This window comes from Ambystoma mexicanum, chromosome 8 (genome assembly GCF_040938575.1).
Source record: "Ambystoma mexicanum isolate Mex_15411 chromosome 8, UKY_AmexF1_1, whole genome shotgun sequence".
NCBI lineage: Eukaryota > Metazoa > Chordata > Amphibia > Caudata > Ambystomatidae > Ambystoma > Ambystoma mexicanum.
The window spans coordinates 942,670,786-942,693,658 of record NC_090929.1 but is presented as its reverse complement, the minus strand read 5'-3'; positions in this window follow the sequence as shown (position 1 = coordinate 942,693,658).

Genomic DNA, 22,873 nt, shown 5'->3' with positions numbered 1-22,873 from the left:
GGACCTTGGAAGGTCGATCAGAGAGGAAAGAGGTCAGCCAGGCCAAATCCTGATCAGTGATACCCAGGATGTCATTGAGACGGTTGAGCAGGGTGATATGGTTGACCCTGTCGAAGACAGAAGAGAGATCGAGTAGGATGAGGACAGAGGGAATGTTAGAGTCAAGGTTGGAGAGCAGGTCTTCACAGATGTTCAGGAGATAGTTTTCCATGTTTCTGGCAGCTCTAAAGCCAGATTGGTGGTAATGGAAATTGGGCGATAGTTAGCCGGACAAGAAGGATCAGCTGTGGGTTTCTTGAGGAGAGGATGAACAAGGGAGTGCTTTAGAGGGGAGGGGAAGGATCCTGAGGAAAAGGAGAGATTGCAAAAATAGGCAAAGGCCGGAGCGAGGGTATCAATGTGGTCCTTGATGTTTTTCGAGGAACAATGATGAACCTGTTTTGATGAGGCTTTCATAGATCTGACTTGTCTAGCTACCTCATCGGGTGAGAACAGAGGAAAGGATGAGAAAGAGGGAGGGGGGATAGCTGAAGGAGGGTCAGCAAGCAGAGACGGAGAAGGGAGAAAAGGGAGAGGGGAGGGGAGGGTTGACAAAGATCAAGTGAGAAGCAAGGGCATTGCAAAGAGCCTGGGAGCAAGAGGAGGGTAAAGACTGCAGCAGGGTTGGCCAGCTCTTTGCAGAGTTCGGCTGAGTTGTTAAATGCCGCAGAGACACAGGCTTGAATGTGGACTCTCTTCTTGGTGCAGACAGAGAGTCGGTAATGCTTTTGGGGTAGACGCCAGGCCAGTTTGTCAGAGGATGAACAAGAAGCCTTCCATTTCCTCTCAGCCGCCCTACACTTACATTTAAGTGTAGCTAGGTCAGAGTCATACCAAGAATTGCACTTGGCTTTGGACTTCAAACGGATCCTCATGAAAGGGGGTAGAGCATCAAGAGTAGCAGAAATAGAGGAGTAGAGCAGAGACAGGGCTGTATCAGGGTGTGAGTCAGCCAGTGAAAACCCAGTGTGAGAGGTTAGACCCATGGGGAACACCACAGTTAGAGAGGGAGATCGATGATAGGAAGGACCCAAGTTGGACCTTGGAAGGTCGATCAGAGAGGAAAGAGGTCAGCCAGGCCAAATCCTGATCAGTGATACCCAGGATGTCATTGAGACGGGGAGAGAAGATAGCATTGAAAGCCTCAACTGACACACGCTTTATGGGCCAGATGTACGAGAAGGTAGGTGGCAATCTTGGTGTAGGCCTGGCTTGGGGGGAAAGAGAGGGCTGTCTGAGGTTTTTGCTATGAGAGTGAGTCTTGATCCTTTCCTCATAAAATATGGTCACAGATCATGCACCCCATTGAAAGTAATGCACAATGATGTGATTTAAAGATGATTCTGCAGGCTACTGGAAACCAATGAAATCAAATCAATGCAGGAGTTAAGTAATCTCTGAATGATGATTTTAGTGAGAGTTTTGCTGCTAAGTCCCTTTTCCATTTCCATGGTAGTTTCTGGGATTGGAAGGAGCGTGTGGACCGAAGCTCAAAGCTCCAGTTTCACAGGTAAATCGGGAGGTGGAAGGGGTGGCAAAGGGGTTTGGTTGGTTTTGGGGTGGGGAGATGGGGAGGTAAGAAGGAGAGGCTCCCTGTTGTCACCCCACATAAAAATAAAGTAAATGGTACCACCCGGGAAAGGTTCTCAGGTGGCTGGATCAGTGGTTGTAGAATGCATATTCTCACTCGCTGTTTCTGACACCTGTTTAGCTAATGGCCCTTCCCTGGGTTCAAATTTCTTTAATGTTTTGAGTAGGTTGAAACTTCTTCAAGAAATGGCATTAATCTTGGGTTCGAGTGAAAATTTGCAATCCATGATCACTCCTAAATTACTCACTTCAATAGAGGCTGCAATGGGAAATTCTGAGCTTGAAGAGGTTGCTGGCTATGTATTCCCTGTAATAAATGTTTTTCTTTTCTCTGGATTCAGATCGATTAATAGATGATTGGCGGTCATTCATTGTTCTATTCAAAACATGGTATCTGCAATATAGTTGTTAGAGACTTTCAGAATGAGTTGTGTAACATTAGCATAATTGTAGCATGATACATTAAGTGGTTTTAGGAAAGAATAGAATGGTGATAGCTAGAGATTAAATAATGGAGGCGAAAGGGAAGATCCTTGAGGTACCACATAGAAGCACTCTTTTGGATCTGAGAAGATGAAATCAATAAATACCATTTCTTGATGTTAAAATAGGAAGTACAATATCCAGTCCAGTGCTAATTCTCTGATGCGTAAGTCAAAGTGGTGCTATTTCAGAATTATTAATTTGTCTAAGTCAAATGTTGCTCAGAGGTCAAGAAAATGTAGGGCCAATGTCTTGCCCATGCCCAGTTCATTTTCAGTTTGTCCCAAATGGACAGGAGGACTGTTTCCATGTTGTAGTTCGTTCAGAATCCTGCCTGTACAGGATCTAGAAGTGAGTTTTCCTTTGTGTTTTCCCTGAGAAGGATGTAAGCTGCTCTGCCAAAGTCTGCCATCAACGTACAGTTAGAGATTTCAGAGAAGTTGTTTGGCTTAGAACATACTACACCAAACCTGTTTAAGTGTGGCTTGCAAATGGCTCAATATCACAGGTGAAGGATGAATTGATGATAGTTCTGACTCATTCAATACCAGATGATTTTATAATAGTCTCTTGGTCAAATAAGAGGGGCGGGGATCTGTAGGGAAAATGGCTAAAGAGATTCTATGGATTAACTCCTTGAAGTCTTCCACTGAGAATAGAAGAAAAGATGTGTGGGGCTAATGACGCAATGGCAACAAAGAGAGTGATGAGTGTAAATTGGGTTTGGAGGGGTATAACTTGTTTCTGATGTGTTCTTCTTGTTTTACTTATTTAAATTAGAAGTGGTGCAAAAGGGAGTTGAGCAATGATTGTGATGGAGCAATGGCATTTGATAATGAAGAAAAATTGCGGAATGTGATAATGATTTTAAATGCGTCTTTTATGGCATCAGAGGCCATGACCAGTCTGTTGGAGTACTATTAAGACTTGGCTCATGTGATGGCTGTGTGGTAGCCTTTTTTTTTTGTAAATAGCTTATTTTTGCAATTGTGTGTTTCTTCTTCCTACTTTTATTTCTAGCTGTTCAGTGTATTACAGTACGTTTCTTTAGGTCCTCATTAAAAAAGTTATTTTTGCCCTTTCTATTGCTAGTTAGTGATGTCTTCAGCAAAGCTACTATATTGAAGCATCTCTGAGCCAATTGTCAAAATCTCCTATTGTTATACTTGAGTTTAATTTTGAGTTGTTTGTTAATCTTGAATTAAGGAGAGCCACAAAAAGTTGTTGTCAATATAAATACTTTTACAATTCTTTTACATTTTTCATGGTAGAGGAGGTGTGATGAGGATGTAACAACATCTGGAAAGTAAAAATGGAGCACTGGGTGATGAGCCCATATAAGGCTAATGATGAGGCAAGTTTTAATGAGCAGATGTCGACCGGAAAAGCCATCCAGAGTGCGACCTGCGATATAAGTAGGTTCGGTGGGGATAACTTGACATCGAGCAATTCTAGGTATGAAAGAAGGTTCATAGTTTGGAAATAGTCAGGTTCCTCTAGCCGCATATTGAAATCACCAAGAATGCAAAGGCTGGCAGGTGATGCTAGCTCTTCACAACATATCTGCCAACTCATCAACAAAACGTGAGTTGTATCCCGTGGTCTGTAAATTAGTAGGAAAATAATAAGCATGCAATTGGCGAAGGCTGTTTTGATGAGCATAGATTCTCAGTAGGAAACAATAATATCAGGGTAAGTATTCATTATCAGGTCTTCCATGTGGACCAATGCTATGCCCCCTGTCGTACCTTCTAAGTTCTTCAAGCAAATTCTGTATCTGAGAGGAGGGGAAGTACATTCATAAATAATAGGGCATTAATCATATTTCAGCCATTTTTCAATAAGGAAATGGAGTGCTGGTTTGTGTTCTCGGATAAAGTCATATATCTCTTATGTTTAGACAGTAACCTCAAATTTAGAAGATAGCAGCGTTGGAAGGGTCCAAATGCTTTGCTGAAAACAGTTGAACCATTAGTAGGATCTTCTGAGGTATTGGTGGTGGCGTTGTAGGAAATGTCTGGAATGGTTATGTTAGCAGTGGAGATTACAAGAACAGTATTAGTGGTTCTGTTCCTGGTATTGTTCAGAAGGGGGCTTGCATTCTAATATTGATGGTTGGTATTTTCTGATAATTGTTTAAGACAACAATGAGAATGGGGATGGAGTGGAGCCCCACTATCCTAAGAGTAATGGGATGTGGTTTCCTGTAAGTGAGTTCTGCTAAGACCATGCATCTGGGACAAACTGCAAAGTAATTTGAGAAGGTGTTCTCAACCTATCCTAGAAAGAGGATGAGCTCTCTTCCACTCCCTCGAAATGTTGAGTTGGACCGTTCCTGATAACGTGGTCTGAAAGTAGTGATAAGAGTGTTTTGGTAGGGGAAGTCATAAATTGAGTTGTTTTATTGCGAGGTGAAAAGTTCTCTGTGAGCAATCAATCTCTGATCAGGGATATTGGAGTGATATTTGTTGTATAAAGCTGCAGCTGGGATTCATTCTAGCCTAACATTTTTAAGGCCAAAAAGAAACCCCTATGTGGTCAAGGCGTGTTTAACAGCATGGGGTTTGGGAAGTTAGTGGTAACAGATTAATTTCTTCTATAAGAATCCAGGTATTGGACATAGGTCTTGTCACTGCTGTTGTCAGAGAAACCAACCTCATTCATCAATTTCAGGAGATGACAAACTGAGGAATCTTTATTTGTTGTCTTGCAATCCAAGGAAACTAGCACTCAACATCTAATGGCACCTGATTACAGAAACTTGACCTGCCATCTAGAGCCCTTTACCTTTATTGGTCACTGGTCACTTGACTGGTCATCCTGCCTCCTTCTAAAACCAATAGGCTCTTTCATTAATTTACAGTCCCTCTTTAGTGTCTACCTCGGTTACCATGTCATGGGGGCAGATCCCTCTCTTCGGCTGGGGTCTCCCTCTGGAACAGCCTCCCTCCTTCTCTCAAACTTGAGCAGGACCACTTCCGGTTCTGGAAGCAACTCAAGACCTTCCATTTTGCTCCTGCTTTCTCTATTCCTCTCCTCTGCTTATGCCTTATTTGCCCCACACACTGGTCACCTGTCTACCCTTTGAACCTGGGCCCAGGCTTCTGCATGTCCAGTAGCCCTTCACACTTCCTCCTGGCTCCACAAGCACCCGTGGCCTGTATCTGTAACCCTCTAGTTCCCCCTCTCTGTACTTTAAGGATACCGCTGGCTGCACTTATTGAGTTCCTTCACTTAGCCACCCGTTGGCTGCATTTGAGTTACCTGCCCTACTCCCCAGCACCTCTGGTACTTCTCCCCTTCCTCTTCCCTGCACTTACATGATCTGAATGACACAAGGCCTAGTAAGATCGTTGTTTTGTCCTCCGTCTGTTTCCCCCTCCTTGTCTCGTCACACCTAGAAACATGTGTGTACAGGTGTGTTATAAATGATATATCATATCATATGATAACTTTAGGTCTGCTTATTCCCGCTGAGGGATGTAGGACATTCACCCTCATGACGACTTGTATTCACTTATGACAAGTTCCATTGTTTGATCTAGTTCAGGCTGGTTTTGATCATCACATGAGTGCTACTGACCTTGCAAGAATTATCACTGAACACAACTTTTGAGTTCGACATGCTCAATAAGGTCAATGGGAGACAAGTGATAGAAAAGTCAATGGAATTGGGGAATATTTCAAAGTCTGATCAAGAAAATTAAAACTAAGGGATCTGGTCTTTAATGTGTGTGGCTAACATTATTCCCTTTGTGTATATTGTCCATCTTTGATTTCATTTAAACTTTTATTATTTGAATTTGTAAAGTGCACTTACAGCACATAGTCATTGAGGCACTGTTGCAAGAGAGTGTCTTAGTTACAGGAAGATTACTTAGCTCATGGTTACAGTGAACATGTAGCCTAACAGTGAGAATTTAGTAGGATACATACATAGGTGGTTTACGGTTTGGAATATCATACAATTGCAATGAAGGTTACATCACATAGGGAGTAAAAATGTGCAGTCTAAATGGGAGCAAGGGTTCAGAAATGGCATCCATATACAAATTATCATTAATTTATTTATTTGCTGCAATTGTGCCCCCACAACTCACATCTTTGGAATTCAGTACAACTCAAACAAACAAAACAGATTTTATTTCAAACATTTCTAGTCCTGTGCCCAGTTAAAAAAATGTGGGTCTCGGCATCTGGGCCAACGCAGAAAGACCTTTACTACTCCCCTAAATGTCAATGTTCAATGTAAATATGGGTGTTCACTTCTATCTCTAACTCATTTGACTCCTAATACACATCGTTAGACATCACTGCAGAATAAAGTATATAATTGAACATCTTACAGGATCTGGGGTCTCTGTTTATGGTAATGCCATTCCCTTTGTTTTGGAACGTACTGCACTATAGTTCCTGCTAAAAAAGAGAGAATGATATTAGACATATATTGGTGGTAAAGAAAGGACAAGACTGAAGTCCTATTCTTTCCCTCCAACACTCTTCCCCCTCCCTCTCTCCCCACTTTTATCCCCTTCCAATCTCCCCATTTCTGCCCACGCCCGCAATCTAGGCTTCCACTTCCCTCTCCTTCACCTACCATATTTCTCTTACCTCCCGCGCCTGTCGCTACCACCTTTTCAATATGCGTAAAATCTGTTCCTCCCTCCCCTTCCATGGCACAAAACTCTTAATCTCCTCCCTTATCTTCTCACATCTTTTCTATTGTTCTTCTCTCCTCTTTGGCCTCCCTGCCTCACATCTCGCTCCCCTAAATCCCTCTACCACTCTGCCATCAGTACCCTCTGTCTTCTCGCTCCTCAAGACTCCATTTCCTCCTCGCTTTCTCAACTTGGCTGGCTTCCCTTTCACTCCCAACTTAAATTTCATTTCCTCTGTCTTGTTTTCAAAACTCTTCACAATCTTGCTCCATCCTACCTTTCCTCTCTCCTCTCATTTTACACTCCCTCCCGCTCCCTCCGATCTGCTGATCTCTTCTTACTTACACTACCCCCGTCCCCATGTGCCTCTTCTCGATTCTGTTCCTTTCAACTTCTTGCCCCCCTACATTAGAAGTCTCTACCTCTCTCTATTCGGTCCATTCCCAACTATTCCTCCTTCCTTGCCTCCTTGAAATCTCTTCTTCTCCATCTCCCTGACAGTCCTCCTTACCTCCTTTGCTTCTCTCTCTCCTCCCTCATCTTTTCCCTACTTACCTCTTCCCTCCCGCTCCTCATTTTTATTTCCCTGTCCTGCCTCCCTCATCTCCCCCCTTTCCTCCTCCTTCCTTCCTCGATTATAAACCAGGTACATTTTCCTACATACTGTTTTGTTGGCTTATTTCATGTTTGTAATTTTCTTCAATTCATTTTTTATTATATTCTATGTATTATTGTTGTTATAATGTAAAGCGCTTTGGCATAAAGCGCTATATAAACGAAAATAAATACAAAATATAAATACCTGCAAGCATATAACCTATCACATAGGAGGGGTACACAGAACTGCAGTTCAGTGCGCTTCTTCAACTGGAGGCCCTTCTTTATTAAATATCAACTCTAGAAGTGTAAACTCCCTTTGGAATTCAGCAATTTTCTTAGCCTATGGAAATAACTGCAAATAATATGCAATATTACCAATATTACCATCTGCTTCCATTCTGCTGGCCAGAAGACATAACGTCTTCTAGTGTTTGTCTGTAAAACAAAATGCAATCTACAGTAGACAATCCTTACAACTCCACACACCCATCATTTTCTGGGATTAGCAACCTGCCTGGCAACATAACACATATTGCATATCCTTTCTAACATACCCCATTTCCCACTAACATCACCTGACTGATTGTTAGCTTACTAAGACATTGCAGCTGTGGAGATTGAAGAGGCCGTAGTAACCAATAAGTGCCTAATCCTTTTCCTAGATCAGGGGTTATTTTGGGGGCAGAAGTCCAATAGGCAGTTGGACCTCGGGAGTTTGCACCACCTACACATCACGTTGAGACACCGATTCCCCATTTCAGCCTGTGCAAGGAACCTATATGATTGGACTTGTTCGAGCCCATATGCCACTCACGAGCCCTTTAGCTAGAATGATGCAAAATCGTCTTCTACATCTCCAAGCACTGTCTCTCTGCAGGGGTTAACACTTCTCATGTGTGTGCACTAAGAGTCCCAATAGTGTGGAGATCCCCCACATTAGCATCTCTTTTGGTGAGCTCCAAGTAATAAACCCTGTTGCTTGTTCTAAATGAGCCAAATGATCATTGATAGATTTGCACTCATACACATTCTATGCTGCTAGGGCTGTATTTGTGCCATCCCACACCCTGTCAGAGAGCTCCCGTTTACCCCTTTTCGATAAAACAATTCTGTTAGCTGCTTCAACAGAACAGCGGCTCCTGTTGGGCAATTCTGAAACTGAGAAGTAAATTCAATGGAAGATAAAAGGATTGAAAAGGTGACCGTACTTAGTGATGCATTTATAATAACAAACATATCCCCTGTCCTATCTATCACAATCAGTGTATCATACCATAAAGGCAGAGGAAGCACGTTGGTAATATTCTAGAAGTCAGAGACTTTGAAAGCCTGAAACATTAATGTTTGGATTACCAAACAGGTTCTGTTTTCCTTACCACTTACATGCAAGCAAATTACCTGCTGTTCGATAGAACATGAAATATAACTTATTGGAGACTGTGAAATTCATTCGGGTTAAAGAGAAGTTATCCAAAAGCAAAACATTTCATAAGACTGATTCACTGTAATACTAATACTAATTACCAGCTAACATTCACTTACATTGTACCTTCATGCTACTGCCACTGTGCGTATTCCATATTGAATATTTGCCACTTCATTACTATTCTGCTGATGGGTTGTGTTTAGTGTATTTGAGCTTGCCGTGTTGTCTTTTGACCAGGCGATCTACCTTTTCATGTGCCAACTACCACTGTATAGGGCAGAAAAAACAATATAGAGGCAAATAAGATAAATGTTTAAGTTCAGGCCATATCAATTTATCAGAAACTGTAGGGGCATATGTGAACAGAGTCTTGGTCCTAACAGCAGAAGCTGTCATCGTTGGCTGCTGCTCCACTGCCAGTGCCTTCAGGAAATCCACGTCAAATATTCAATTAAGGAGAGCTTTACTAGGCTAGGGGATTTGACAATGTTGACATTCAGCTGATTTTAGTTGATTTGTGGAGGAATCTCAGGAATAATTCATTGCAGGGTACCAACTTCCACCCAGCTAGAAGGTCCCCCCTTGCCTTGATGTTTATGCCAGGGCCGACAGTTCAATTCAGAAGTAGTTATGACCCATGATGATTTAATTTCCTGACAGGTCCATGTGTTTTAGCTACTGGTTGACCCTGCTCTGAGAGAAGAATATAATCCAAAGTCATAAACAAACAACATGCTCCCAGGACAACAATGAATTTTAGTTTTCATATTCAGATGATATGCTCCTCTTACAGTGGAGTGTGAGTACCCAGGTGAGGATCTCCCTCACTTTAACTGCAGAATTAGTAACAAGTAGTACCTGAACCATTGGTTCTTTGGGCAAAGTTTTCCACCCCTGTAGGTGGAGTGATTTTATGGGGGAGATAGGTTTTCTGACATATTTAAGAAGCTTATCATCTGTAAGGTGGATATTAGTGTAAGCATTATTCAAAGTCAGAAACAAAGGAAATTGCAGAGTCTGCAGGGAGTCTTTTGTGAGGGCTGTACGGTAGGCCCAAAACCCGGTCGATATAAAACAATCCAAGGAATCAATAAGGGGTGCACGATTTGTAGGAAAAACAGGATTTATTACATGCAAATACCCCGGGAGGGTCAGTCATCTCCGTTGAACTGAAAAACTGAAAACGCCCTCGGTCCACCCACATTGGAGATGAGTATTTAAGGAAAAAAAACGAAAAGGTTAACAGTTATTACAAATATCAGGTACATGTTAATTCCACACTCCCTATTGGCTAGCCCCTATTCAAAAATCTAAACACACCCTATACAACCCAAAGTCAATGGTTAGTAAACTACCCATGATCACCCAAATGCAGGCCCCTAGGAAATGACCTAATTTTGCAGTTAGCTGACACTACTCAGTTTTGATTGGACGACAATTATTCATATAATTGTTGCTACAATTACCTTTTCTCATTGGCCAAGACAACTTCATGATGTGTAGGCCCCCCGAAACGAACCAATCATGTTGGAGGTGTGAACAGTGTGACCAGTATATTAGATACAACAACATCCTTTCCCATGAACTCAAGCATCTGGAAAAATCAGGCAATTCCCAGACCTCGTGGTGGATTGTTCTGCAACACTTTTTGCAACTCCCATTTTAAAAGCATTCTTTCGCACACAGCCTCCTAGCTATCTTCTGCAAAACAGATGACTTCATAAAAAACACGGCTGAGGATCCACTCTTTGGAAATTAATTCTTCATATTTATTTCTGCTACCAGGCCTTTCTTACTGCAGATGTAGTTGTCCTGAATCTCCTAGGGGGCAGTATTACTACAGCTTGATTCAGTATTCTGCCGATGCCTCAACTCAGGCCTTGTTCTCACCAAGTTCTGCCCTGTACAACTATTGCACTAACCTAAGGTCAGGAACAAAACATTTATAATGCATTCTGCTCAAAGCTCCTGCCTGTGAACTGCTAGGGCCTTGTAACATTAACTGATATCTGCGAGCTAGTTCCTCCTTCCTCCAGGAACCTTGGCTATCTGAAAACTTGCTGGGGGAAGCACAAATAAAATCTAATTAATGAACAGGACATAGACTCAGCAATGCTTCTTACTGACAGAAAGCTGCAAACTCTAATTAGGCCTATTTCAAAATGGCAAGGCTCTGGCTAATGTGGCAGGTAACCCTTGTGCTAAACAAAATCGATATCTACCTTACTTTATGCTTGCACTACCTAGCACTTCAGCCATATACTCGACACTAAAAAAAAAGCGTATCCTAATACAATAGTGACACATTCTAATTCTCTCCACCACAACACAGAAACAGTATACGTCCTTCAACATATGTAGCCTTTGACCCAGTTGGAAAATGCGTCTCAAACAACCAATTTGTATTGAAGATTATTGCAATTTGTATTTGTGTTTGTATTTGTATTTTATTTATTTATATAGCGCGGCCAGCCCGAGGGCAACCGGGCGCATGTCTTGACACAGGGTGCATATTTACAGTACAGGTTACATTTTGGCATAGAAACAGTATAATGTACAAGAGTATCTACAGTCACAGAGTAGATGTACTTATTTACAGAGTGCATTATCGCAAAATCTACAAGTAGCAAGGAAATATACAAGCAGAGGTAGAATATGAGCCTGTAATACATTGGTCATTTAGACAACATTAGAAACTAACCACAATTTGCAATGGGGCAATACACCTGAAAGATAATTAATGGACCACACAGTGGAGGGTCTACAGTTTGTGTTATAGGCACTGTTTTTCCAGCGTTATCCTGTAGACATATGACACCCCTCTTTCAATAGTTTTGAGCTATGGCAGGGAATTCTGGGGTATACCAGTCTTGATTTAAGGTTGAATCATGTCTCCCTTCCCCAAGTCTGCAGCCAATGATACATCCTGACCAGAAGAGACAAAGATAACTTGGGAGCAACCGAGTATCTCAGTTCAACTCTCCACAGAAAGAAACATAAACAACATTCTTTACCTATTCAAAAGTATTTCTATAGAGGGAGTACCTTCCTTTATATGAGCCAGCTCGTCACGTTTTCCGATAGGGGTAGGCTCTTGTGACCTTTTTACTCTTAACACATATGCAGCCTCGGAAACGGCAGCCAAAATAGCACTTGAGTCTGCAAAGTCCATCCTTCAGCTCACCTCGCTAATGTAATGGTCGGTGTGCAGAGCACTTGACAATGGCTGTCAGTTTGAATAGGATAATGGTTTCAAGCAACGTTTCTGCATGTGCATGATTCTTCATGGGGGAACCAAATGATGACCGGAAGCTGTGTTGCATCAACAACTCTCCAGAATCATGAGCCACCCCAAAAGCATAACGCATAGTATATACATGTTCACTAATTGGTGCTTTTATGTGTGAAGGTGGCTAACTCTGCTCCTCGTGTCGAAGGGATGTTTGGTCATTGTCCACTCTCTAATACACTGCCAGTGTACAAACTGCATACCCCACCATAATCTGACCATCTTTGGCCCAAGAACCATCCAGAAAATATATTAAATCAGAAGTGTGTAGAGGGGTATGAGACAGATCTTTTCTGGGAGTTGTAAGGTGGCTGATCAATTGTGTGGTTCAGTGTCAAGCGGTACACTATCAACTGGGGTTGGGATTATGGATGCTGGATTAAGTACAGGGCATCAGGTTAGCATAATTTTAGAAGAATTCAGTAGCAACACTAAATGTTAATTTGCACAGGACAGAGACGTGTTGTGTTTTATTCTTCAATAACAGGGCAACCACTGAATATGGAACGACAGTTTCTAAAGGATAAACTAAATGAAAGTTGTCACACTGTTGTACAGCTGTGACTGCAGCTGCAACAGAGCACTGGAATTGAGGAATTTCTGCCGCTACCAAATCTAATTCTTTACTATAATAAGCAATGAGGTTTTGGTATTGGCTGTATTCAGGAAACCTAAAGCTGTTCCTGTTAATTTTCTCTTTACTTTGTCAAATGCTTCATCTGCCTCAGGGGTTCTATAGTGTTGGCCTTTGTATCATGTTGAAATTGTTTTACTATCTCTGTGTAACCCAATAGCCATTGCCTACACTAACCTACAATACTTATCTCTGTAATAGTTTGAGTATTGGGAATCTTGTATTCAGCTTCATTTCTCGATGAAAGTGGGCCTCATTATGAGTGTGATGGTACGGTAATAATGTGCCAGTATTACCGCATAACGGCACATTATTACCACAATGGCACACTCATAGTGATGCCCTCTATGTCCCATTATAATGTTATGTCTCAAATAATGCACACAATTGCAATTTTTGTTTGGATGCTTTGTGTCCTTTATTGGCTAATGCAGTTAATAACACCTGTGTATCCTACTTGCATGCTTCATAAGGTGGGAGGTGCTAGCAACAGGTCATCTACATGCTGAAATAACACTGACATGCCCGGGAATATGACATAGTCTAGATCATTTTTAAGCGGGTGAGAGAAACGTGTAAATGATTCTGATTACCCCGAGGAAGCCTAGTCCACAGGTACTGAATTCTGCAATAAGATAATGTGAATAAGAACTGACTATCAGGATGTATTGGTATAGAGCACTGATCAACAACAGTAAAATGGGTTGCAGCAGGTGGCATAAAGGACAAGAATGTAGCTGGATTGGGAACTACTAGAAATTCTGGGATAATTACCGAATTTACCACTCTCATGTCTTGTACAAATCTATATGTATTCCTGCAAGGCTTCTTGGCAGACAAAACAGGAGTATTATTGGGGCTAGTCATAGGCACCACAAACCCTTGTTTTAATAAGGAATCAGTCACCAGGCAAATACCCGCTTCTGCTTAGCCCTTCTAAGGAGACTGGGGAATCCGAAGTAATCTCTTAGACTGGTCTATTCTAATCCAAAGAGGTTCAGCATTTCGAATACAAAAAAACTTAATTGACATGCAATGACCAAAGAGATCTGGGAGCAACATTAACCAAGTCGAGCAAGTCGGATGACCGATCCCCAGCTAGAGGCGAAAGAGGCTTTACCTGTAGAATAGAATGGCCCTCATTACGACCCTGGCGGAATTCGGAAAACGATGGCGGAAATGCAATACCGCCATCGAATAGCGCTCGGTGCGACTATGACCCGTCACCGCAAAGTACGATGCCATTAGCGACACCGTAGTGAACGCCAACGCTAACTGCACCAAGCACGCGCGCGCGCGCCATGCCAAACCGTAAACACCACCATGGCGCAACGGTACGCCAATTCCGACCCTAGCGGACATGTACCTAACGCCATCAAGCATGGCGGAATGCACCATTCCGCCATGGTGAGAAGTACGGCATCGCGAATCAACCGTAAACGGCCCCACTGAGTGCCCGTACACCGCTCCCTGCCCACAAAGTACAACTCCCCGTAGGTGCAATGAAGCCACAATGCAACCAGTGAAATGTACAAGTCACCCATGCATGCCAACGTACAAAAGAAACACAACAGGGGCCAATGGGAGCTGCAGGGCACAGATGGCACGAATACAGAAGCCATCCCAATGGACATGACCACAGTCCCCCACCAAGAAACGCACGCAAACACAGGCACCTGTGACCAGCAATATTCCGAAAATCACATCATTCCACCAGTCCACCTGGCTGACCGGCATCTGTTACACAAAACCCAATCCCCCGCCCCTGAGCATGACAACATTCAAACAGTCATATTGGCAGCCCCCATCCCTGACCTCACGGGCTTCGTAGGCAAACGCGCCCAGTACAGTACCACGCAACTAAACTCCGAAGCTGGAACCCAGTGCAGATCTCCTCACAATACATCGCCCCCCAAATAGGCATATGCCACATCACTTGCAAAGAAGAACGCTACACGGGCCAAATCAGAATAGAAATTTAATGCACATCAAAATCACCAAGCCCATACAGCCATCAGGCCATGAACTCCAAAACACATTTCACCATTGTGGGCTGCATCCGCAAGAAATGACCAGCCACTACTTGTGTGACGCCCTGTTCCCTCATGGTACACAGAGCCACATTCACGTACGAAAAGGCAACATGGAAGCGCACAGAACCGCAGGGCCTTCCCAATGGGGAGGCACTAGTCCAGCTGAAAGGCCGAAATGTTGCTCCGAGCCACCAGTACTGCGTAAGGGCATGTGGCCCATTGGCGATCGTCCCATAAGATCGTAATGCTGCTCCACTGATTAACACGAAGCAGCAGGTGTCGGGAGTAAAACCCATCTGCAGGAGTGGCATACAGATGGCAGTGGCAAAAGGGGAGGAGATACCTGTCAACCAAAAGAAAAGAAAAAGAACAGAATGGCCATCAGTACTACATTCCAACAACTCACTGCAATGATCACACTAAATCCACAGCCACATGCATGCTAGCCCACTCCAAAGGTCCATCACCACCCAAAAACCACTTGCGACTCATAACTATCTATATCGAGGTGTAAACACCATCACAAACGAGTGTACCTGTGCATGCGCCTGTGAAAACAGAATCCATCTGATGGGATTGGTAACGTGCATGGACACAAGTGTCTGAGGGCGCGTCGAGACAGGGAGGGCTCAACAAGGCCAGATAGACGATGGTCCCACTATGGCAGCCCTGCATCACATAGCGTAGGGGAGGCGGATAGATCCCAAGAAGCCCTGTACATGGCAAACTCTGTATCAAATCACCTGCCCATGCATCCATTCATCATTCCCTCATCCCGGGATTAAAACGCCTGAATATTTACTCACATAACATTAGAAATATCCATTGAGTCTGTGCGTTATGCAGCCTGCAAAATCCACAGTGCCCCAGCCCGAAATCCTAGAGTTGTGAAGTAACATGTATTTGGGAACGTCCTGCCTTATCGTCCACTACGCTATTGCGCATCCCATACTATTCATATCAATCATTGCATTCTCGCCATGGCCCCTGTCCCAAGGACATTGAACAATAGAACGTTATATTTGCAGTCAGACCTGTGGGCATCTCCTCGCCGCTAGCTGGAAACCGAAAGCGCCGCCCTTCGAATTCCTCATTTGCAACATCACGTCGAAGAAGCATCTGTGGCCGTTTGATTACACTAATTAATCCATCGAGTGCGGCTGTGTGTGAAAATGGCAACTGCCTTCACCCACGAATGGGACGCCCCACCCGTCGTTGCAACTCGGTACAGTGATGAATGAGGGCCCACCGTTACTCGAGTACTACGTTCCACTGACCCTTCACGACTCTGTTCGCGACTGCACAGATAGTATGTGAAACAATGGGACCACAGCAGAATGAACATATCAACCAATGTTACACGGCCATCGAGTACAAATACATGATTGCAATAGCAAGATGCCATTCCACGAATTGCAGCGTTGTGCGCGGGACGCGCTCGGCCAAAGGGGAGAGCAGTTTGCACAGGTGGAATGAATCACCACAGGTGGAGGCCATTCAGCCTGAAAACACATAAATTGCACAGCCAGTCTCCTCCCACAACCACACCGAAATGCTACCGGCAGGACTCGCGATGTTGGCCCTGGGGGACCTGATAGCACTGCAAGTACTCCAACACCAAGAAGAAGACGAACACCAACTACAACCGGCCGCACGGAGGAGACGCAGGAGGAGGAGGAGGCCAAGGCAGGGCCAGCAAGGGCCGCCAGCACAGCCACTACCACCACGCAGGCAGCCCGCAATCCCACGCCTCCGAGCACATCCGTTCAACCTCACTGATGAGCAGATCCACACCCTCTACCGTCTGGACCGGGACACCATAGCCGCCATTGTGGACATGACACAGGCTGACCTTGTCAGCATGATAGATAGCCCAACCGCCATCCCACCCCTACTGAAGGTGGTGTCTGTACTCCACTTCCTGGCCACAGGCACCTACCAGCACACAGTCGGACAGTTGCATGGCATTTCTCAGCCACTGTTCTCACGGACACTATTGCAAGTGCTCGATGCCCTCCTGCAGCACGCAGACGACTACATCTCCCTACCACGCTCGGAGCAGGAAATTACCAACACAAAAGTGGGATTCCATGCACTTGCCGGCATACCGGGTTGCATTGGTGCCATCGACTGCACCCATGTGGAATTGGTCGTCCCACATGCCATGGAGGCCCAGTACCGCAACCGAAAACAATTTCATTCTCTGAATGTACAAATGGTGTGTGACTCCAACAGGATCATTACACATTGTTGTGCCCGATTCCCTGGATCAACCCATGATTCTATGGTCTTGAGGAACTCTACAATACCACGCTACATGGAGCGACACGCAGGGAACAGATCCTGGCTACTCGGTGAGTCTCATTTCATGCATGATAATGTGGGGTATGTGATTCGGCAATGACCTGGCAGGAAGGGGGGGGGTGTGCGTACGTAGCAATGGCATTCCACATCATACGTTTCTCGTCCACATACAGGTGATGCTGGATATCCACTGAAGAGATGGCTCCTCACACCAGTCCGGAACCCACGGGACCAGCATGAGGAGGACTACAACCATGCCCACTCACGTACCCGTGTAGTCATTGAACAGGCATTCGGCCTACTGAAGGGTCGTTTCCGCTGCCTCAGCAGGTCTGGCGGGGCACTCCTGTACCGCCATGAGAAGGTTGCAAAGATGGTGATGGCATGTGTCATGCTCCACAACATGTGCGTACGTAGAAATGTGCCCATGCCCCCTGACGCAGAACTGCAAGCACCTGATGATGGTCATGATGAGGGTGGGGATGTGGCAGCACCTCAAGGAGTCTGCGAGGCACCGGAGGGCCGTGACATTCGTCAGCATCTCATTGATGTATGCTTCTAGCACTCACGCCTGGTGGCTGATACATGGACACGGGACTCGTGGCACTGTGTGTGTCTGGGACATGCACAATATGGACTGTACGCCTATGATGGCCTAGTACACAAAGATCAATGTCCACACATCTCATTGGTTGATCGTGCACTTTTTATGGCATATGTGATATCATGTTGTACACCCTATCGACCCGCCACCCAAGTGAGCCCAACACACCCCCTCCACCCTCCCACCTCCCCCCGAACACCAGTGTCCAAAGATGCTCATTGTCAGTGGGCAGTCGCTATTGCAAGCCCCCTCTGCGGGTATCAGGGGCACCCCTGCCTGTGGAGCGCAGGTTCCTCCCAGATCTACGTTGGGGGCTGCCCTGGACGGAACTTGCAACGGATGATGTCTCTGCCTGCTCACGTCCATGCATGTCCCTAAGGGTTTGCGAGAGCTCAGTGAGCACACGGCGCACTGCGGCAAGTTCGGCACATACGTCCTTGGACGTCGCATGCAGTTCCCCCCTCAGGCTCTCGGTGCTTCTCTCCATTTGTGCCCTTAGTGTCTCTGTACCTCTCTCCATTTCTGCCCTAAGTGTCTCAGTTGATGTTTCTATGTCTGCCTTAGTGCCCCCACATTCATCGGCATGGTCCTTGAGGAGCGTGGCCAGTTGCTGCTGTTGCACGATTAACTGGTCGAGGGACTGTTGCCTCTGCTGGGCCATGGCCATTTGCGGGGGTGTCACAGAGGGGCTGTTGTCCTCATGTTGCCCTGCCACAGGGCTTGTGGGGGATGGCCAGTCGTCGTCTTGTGGGTGCCCCTGCGTGGTATCCTCATGTTGTACGGGATGGGACAGACAGGGGGATTGGGACAGGTCATGGATGGATCTGACTTCGACATCCCCGTCTTCTGTGTCGGAGCATGCTGCCATCAATGGGGTGTCACCTATGGTGCTGCTACCACCAGAAGCAGTGCCTTCTGTGGCATCCGTTGGGGGGACCTGTGGTGGTGGTGTTGTGGGCATGCTGGCTGCTGGGGTGCCTGTTGATGTTCCCTCCTCTGTGCTGCCACCTGATTTGTGCTGCTGCCGTGTCTTGATGCGTGCAGCTGAGGTGGAGGGTCTTTGGCCGTTGGTCTTGGCCCTCTTTGCAGGTGTGCTGGTAGGGGTGTCCTGGAGCTCGTCGTTTGGATCGGACCCTGTGGTGGAGTAAAGGAGGGCGAGAGTTATTGATGGGTCTGTGGGAATTGGAATGGCATTGTATCACATGCATTGGGGTGGTACCTGAGGGTGATTTGGGTCGGGGCCTTGGAGGTGCTCTCATTTGTGTGTGGAGTGAGGGTGCAGTTGTTTGGCAGCCTGCAGTTGGGGTGTGCCTGCTGCACGTGTAGTGCGTGTTTTAGGGGTTTTTAATTATTTATGTATTTATTGTGGGTTTTAACATGCGCTATCAGGCCGATGTGTGTGGCCGTTCTCCTGGACATGTGTTTCTGTTGCACTATGTGGACGCATGGTACTTCACATGGATGGACTTTGTGGATTTGGCATTGTTTTATTTGGGCCACCTACCTGAATCTTCGGATGTCTGCACTCCTTTCTCCATCCCTCCGACTCCCTCTATGCTCTCCATTCCGATGGTGGAGGCACAGATTTCTTCCCAGGGGGTCAACTTGATGGGTGATTCAGGACCTCCCCCGGTGGCAATGGCAATGTTGCGGTTGGCAGAGAGTATGCTGCGGACGCGTATCCGCAGGTCGTCCCATCGCTTACGGCATTGCTGTGGGGTGCGGGGTGCGGTCCCCACCGCACTTACCCGCTGTGCCACCAGAGCCCTTATGGCCTTCTTGTTTGCAAGTGCCGTCCTGGTCATTTGCGTGCAGAAGACGACGGCAGCATTCTCCTGGAGGGTCTCTGTTAGCACGGTGAGTTCCTCACGGGAGAAGTGGACCTGCCGCTTGCGGTCGCACGCTTTCTTCGCTACTTTTCCCATTTTTCTTGGTTTCGCTAGGGTGGATGACGGGTTGGGGTGTGTCTCAGGGTAGTGATTTTAGTGGTTGTGTGGTTTTAGTGGTTTTATAGGTGTACGGCGGGATGTTTCCCGTTCCGGCCCCGTGTTTTAACTTCCGTTTCCGTATATTTCCGGTCACCGTACTTTCCGGTAGGCGCACACTGCGGTGTCCGCTGTGATGGGTGGCGGTATTGCACCTAGGGCGCCGTACGGCGGCGGTGTGGGCCGTTTTGGGTTTATTTCCGCCATCGCGGACTTTGCACTTCCGCCATGCCGTGGTGCTCGTGCCCGATGGGTCGGAATGGGCCGCACTTTGCTCCTTCGTGCAATGGCGGAAACGCTATTTACGCTGTGGCGGTCCGGTCAGTCACTTTCCGCCAGGGTCGTAATGAGGGCCAATGTGTGAAGTGGCTAAAGCAGCTCCAGGATTCTTATGAGGAACACTCAAAAATAGTTCATCTGGGGTACCATAATAGTGGAATTCAATTTGCAAAACTGGTCTCTTACCAGCAGGTTATCAGGAACTGATGGACTGAGAAGACAAGCATGTGTATCAATGATTCTAACTAGAGTAACTGTTACAGATTCAGTGACTTGATGTGATACTGAAATACTGGATATGCCTATTGCTTTCACAAGTCCAAAGGGCAAAGGAACATGTTCTGATCAGATGGGTTATCGACTTGCTCCAGTGTCTACTAAAAAAGCAAAGCTTGTTCATCAACTTTTATTGAACAAAAGGTCCTTCTGGATCGACATGTACCTAGGATACATAGTGAGGTCACCCCTCAGGATTTGTCAGCAATGTTCTTCTTCAATTAATGGTTGGAGTTGCCTATTTGGTGTAAACATTGGGACACTAGGGTTTGGGAAGGTACCCTGTCCTGTGTAAATCTCTGTATGAGCATTCCTTCTTTCCCCACACCTGTTTACAGTAATTGCACGCCATGGTATCTGTAGAATCCCCAAGCTATCCTTGATGGTTCCCAGTTGGCAACTCACCCCCTTCCTCTACAACCATACCCTCCCCAGAACCCATACCTACCTACCAGAAGCCCCTGCCCTTGCAGGATCTGTAACTGCAAGTCCATAAGCTTATTTCTAACATCCTCCATCTTCTGTTCTTGGCACTTGACACAGTGATTCAGTATTGAAACTATCTCAGACAATGGTTTATTCTGTCACACTATACAAATGGTTTTCGATTGTGCTTGTAATTGAGGCTGGAGACCAGAGATTAAAGCAAGGGAAATTGTCTCTTGAGTGGACGACTCATCTCTTCAGTTATACCAGTATGCTGGGTAAAAACTATTTTGAAGCGATCTAGATAATCAGCTGGAGATTCTTCCTTATTCTGTCAACAACTGCCTATCTTACTACAATCTTCCTGTACCTTTGGGATACAGGTTAATATTATGCTTCTAGCCTGTGCCAATGTGCCTCCTATTCCACTGTCTGTAGCCGGTGTGCTGCTTAGTCCTTTGCATAATCTGTGGAGGCATAACCATTCTCATGCGCTGGTTTGTATCAGCCCAGGCAGTGTAGTCAAATTGTTTAATGTGTAACAAACAATAGGGGTGCCCCTGTGTGCGAGCGTGAGTGGGGGCAAGATATACTGCTTAAACAGAACCGACAAAGGGGTGCTCACGCTGTAGACAGACCTAAATTCCGTCAAATATTTAAATCAAATCTCCATGACAATTCGAGGCTAGTGCTTGCAAAACAAGTCACTAAGGGTAAACCAAAGAAGAAGTCTATCCTTGGGATATTAGAACTGTTACGCTCACCTGGTCTCTGCAGGGGCGTTGGGGCACGGTTGGAGCCCTCCCTCGACTTGGCTCCCCTGGATAGCCTCTCTCCCCCAGTTGCTGCTGAGCCTGCTGTTCTGGGCGCTGGTATTTCCCCTGAGAGAAGATGAGAGGCACTGAGAATTGCGTGGTGGTGCCGTGAATTCCCTCGACCCCCTCATGCTAAAATGAAGTGCGCAAGCGTTTCCCATGCAAGCTCACCTGTGGTTTTGTAACGTTGAGCTCTCCGTCCTGCTTCTTGTAGCAGGGCCGCGTAGAGTGGATCTAGTTGCTTCACTTGTCCGTGGAAGTGGTGATCGCGACCGGCTGAGATCAATCCACTTAGAAGGTAAGTCTTTTGGTTATGATTAATGTTTGTTATATTATAATGTCTTTTGCCTTCATTATTAATAGTAATTCTTGCACTGTCTTATCTCTTCCAATAGGAGTGAAGATGGTAGATCGGAGTCGTGGAACGAGTCCGGGGATTCCCTGAGGATGATGAAGCTCCTGAATTAGCTGGTAAGTTGGCTTTTATAATGGAACTCTAGACTCAGGTATTGTGCGGCCAAGCGTTCGTTATTTATATGGCTTCTAACCTGTTATGTTCTTTTTCCCTTGCAGGAGAAGACTGGCGGCGTAGAACAGAGTCTGGATGCTCGGGAGCAGCTACGCTGCTGGAGGACGAAGGTACAGCGAAGATGAAGAAAAGAAGTGGAGCTCCAGCGTTACTGGACGCCCAGATCAGGTGAGGAAAGGCTCTGACTCTGATAGCGATGGGATGCAGGTAAGATGCACGCATAGCGATGGAGCTGCTGGAAACAGGTAAGGGGCGCCTTCAGCGATGGAGTAGCAGTTCCAGGTAAGATGGTCTTCAGCGATGGAGCAGCTGAAATCAATTGGATGCACGACGAGATGAAGAACAGGTAAGGACAGCGGTAAGAGTTACGCTGCTGAAAGCAAAATAACGCAAAGCGTAGGTATGTGGTTGGGTTGGCCTTAAATAGGCTGGCACTTGCCCCTCCATTTGGCCCCGCCTTGTGGCTCCACCTTGCCCCTCCCAGGGACTCTTGCACGTGCCTTCCAATGATGTCCTATGGCCAAGCCGGCCCTGATGCACGTGCCCTAGGCACAGAGTGTGAAAAGCACATTTTTCCATGAGCCTGGTGCCAGAGGCGCCAGGACTGGGTCCATTTGGACCTTGGGGTGAGGAAGACCTGGACCCTTGTCCAATGGCCATGACAAGAACTTTGCTCTTGGAGGTGCAAGGGTACCTTTCTTTATATTCTCACTGGTACATTCATCAATTTGCATCTGCTCACCAGTTCTAGTGTCTATATCAATCATGATCTTCATCCCAATAGTTTTCTTGGCTGTCTTCTGGAACTGTCCCAAAATGCTCCTTTTAAGACAGAACCTCAGCAATACCAACATGAGTATTCCTCTGTGTATTTTAAAAGCATTGGCCAGCCTGGTTGGAAAC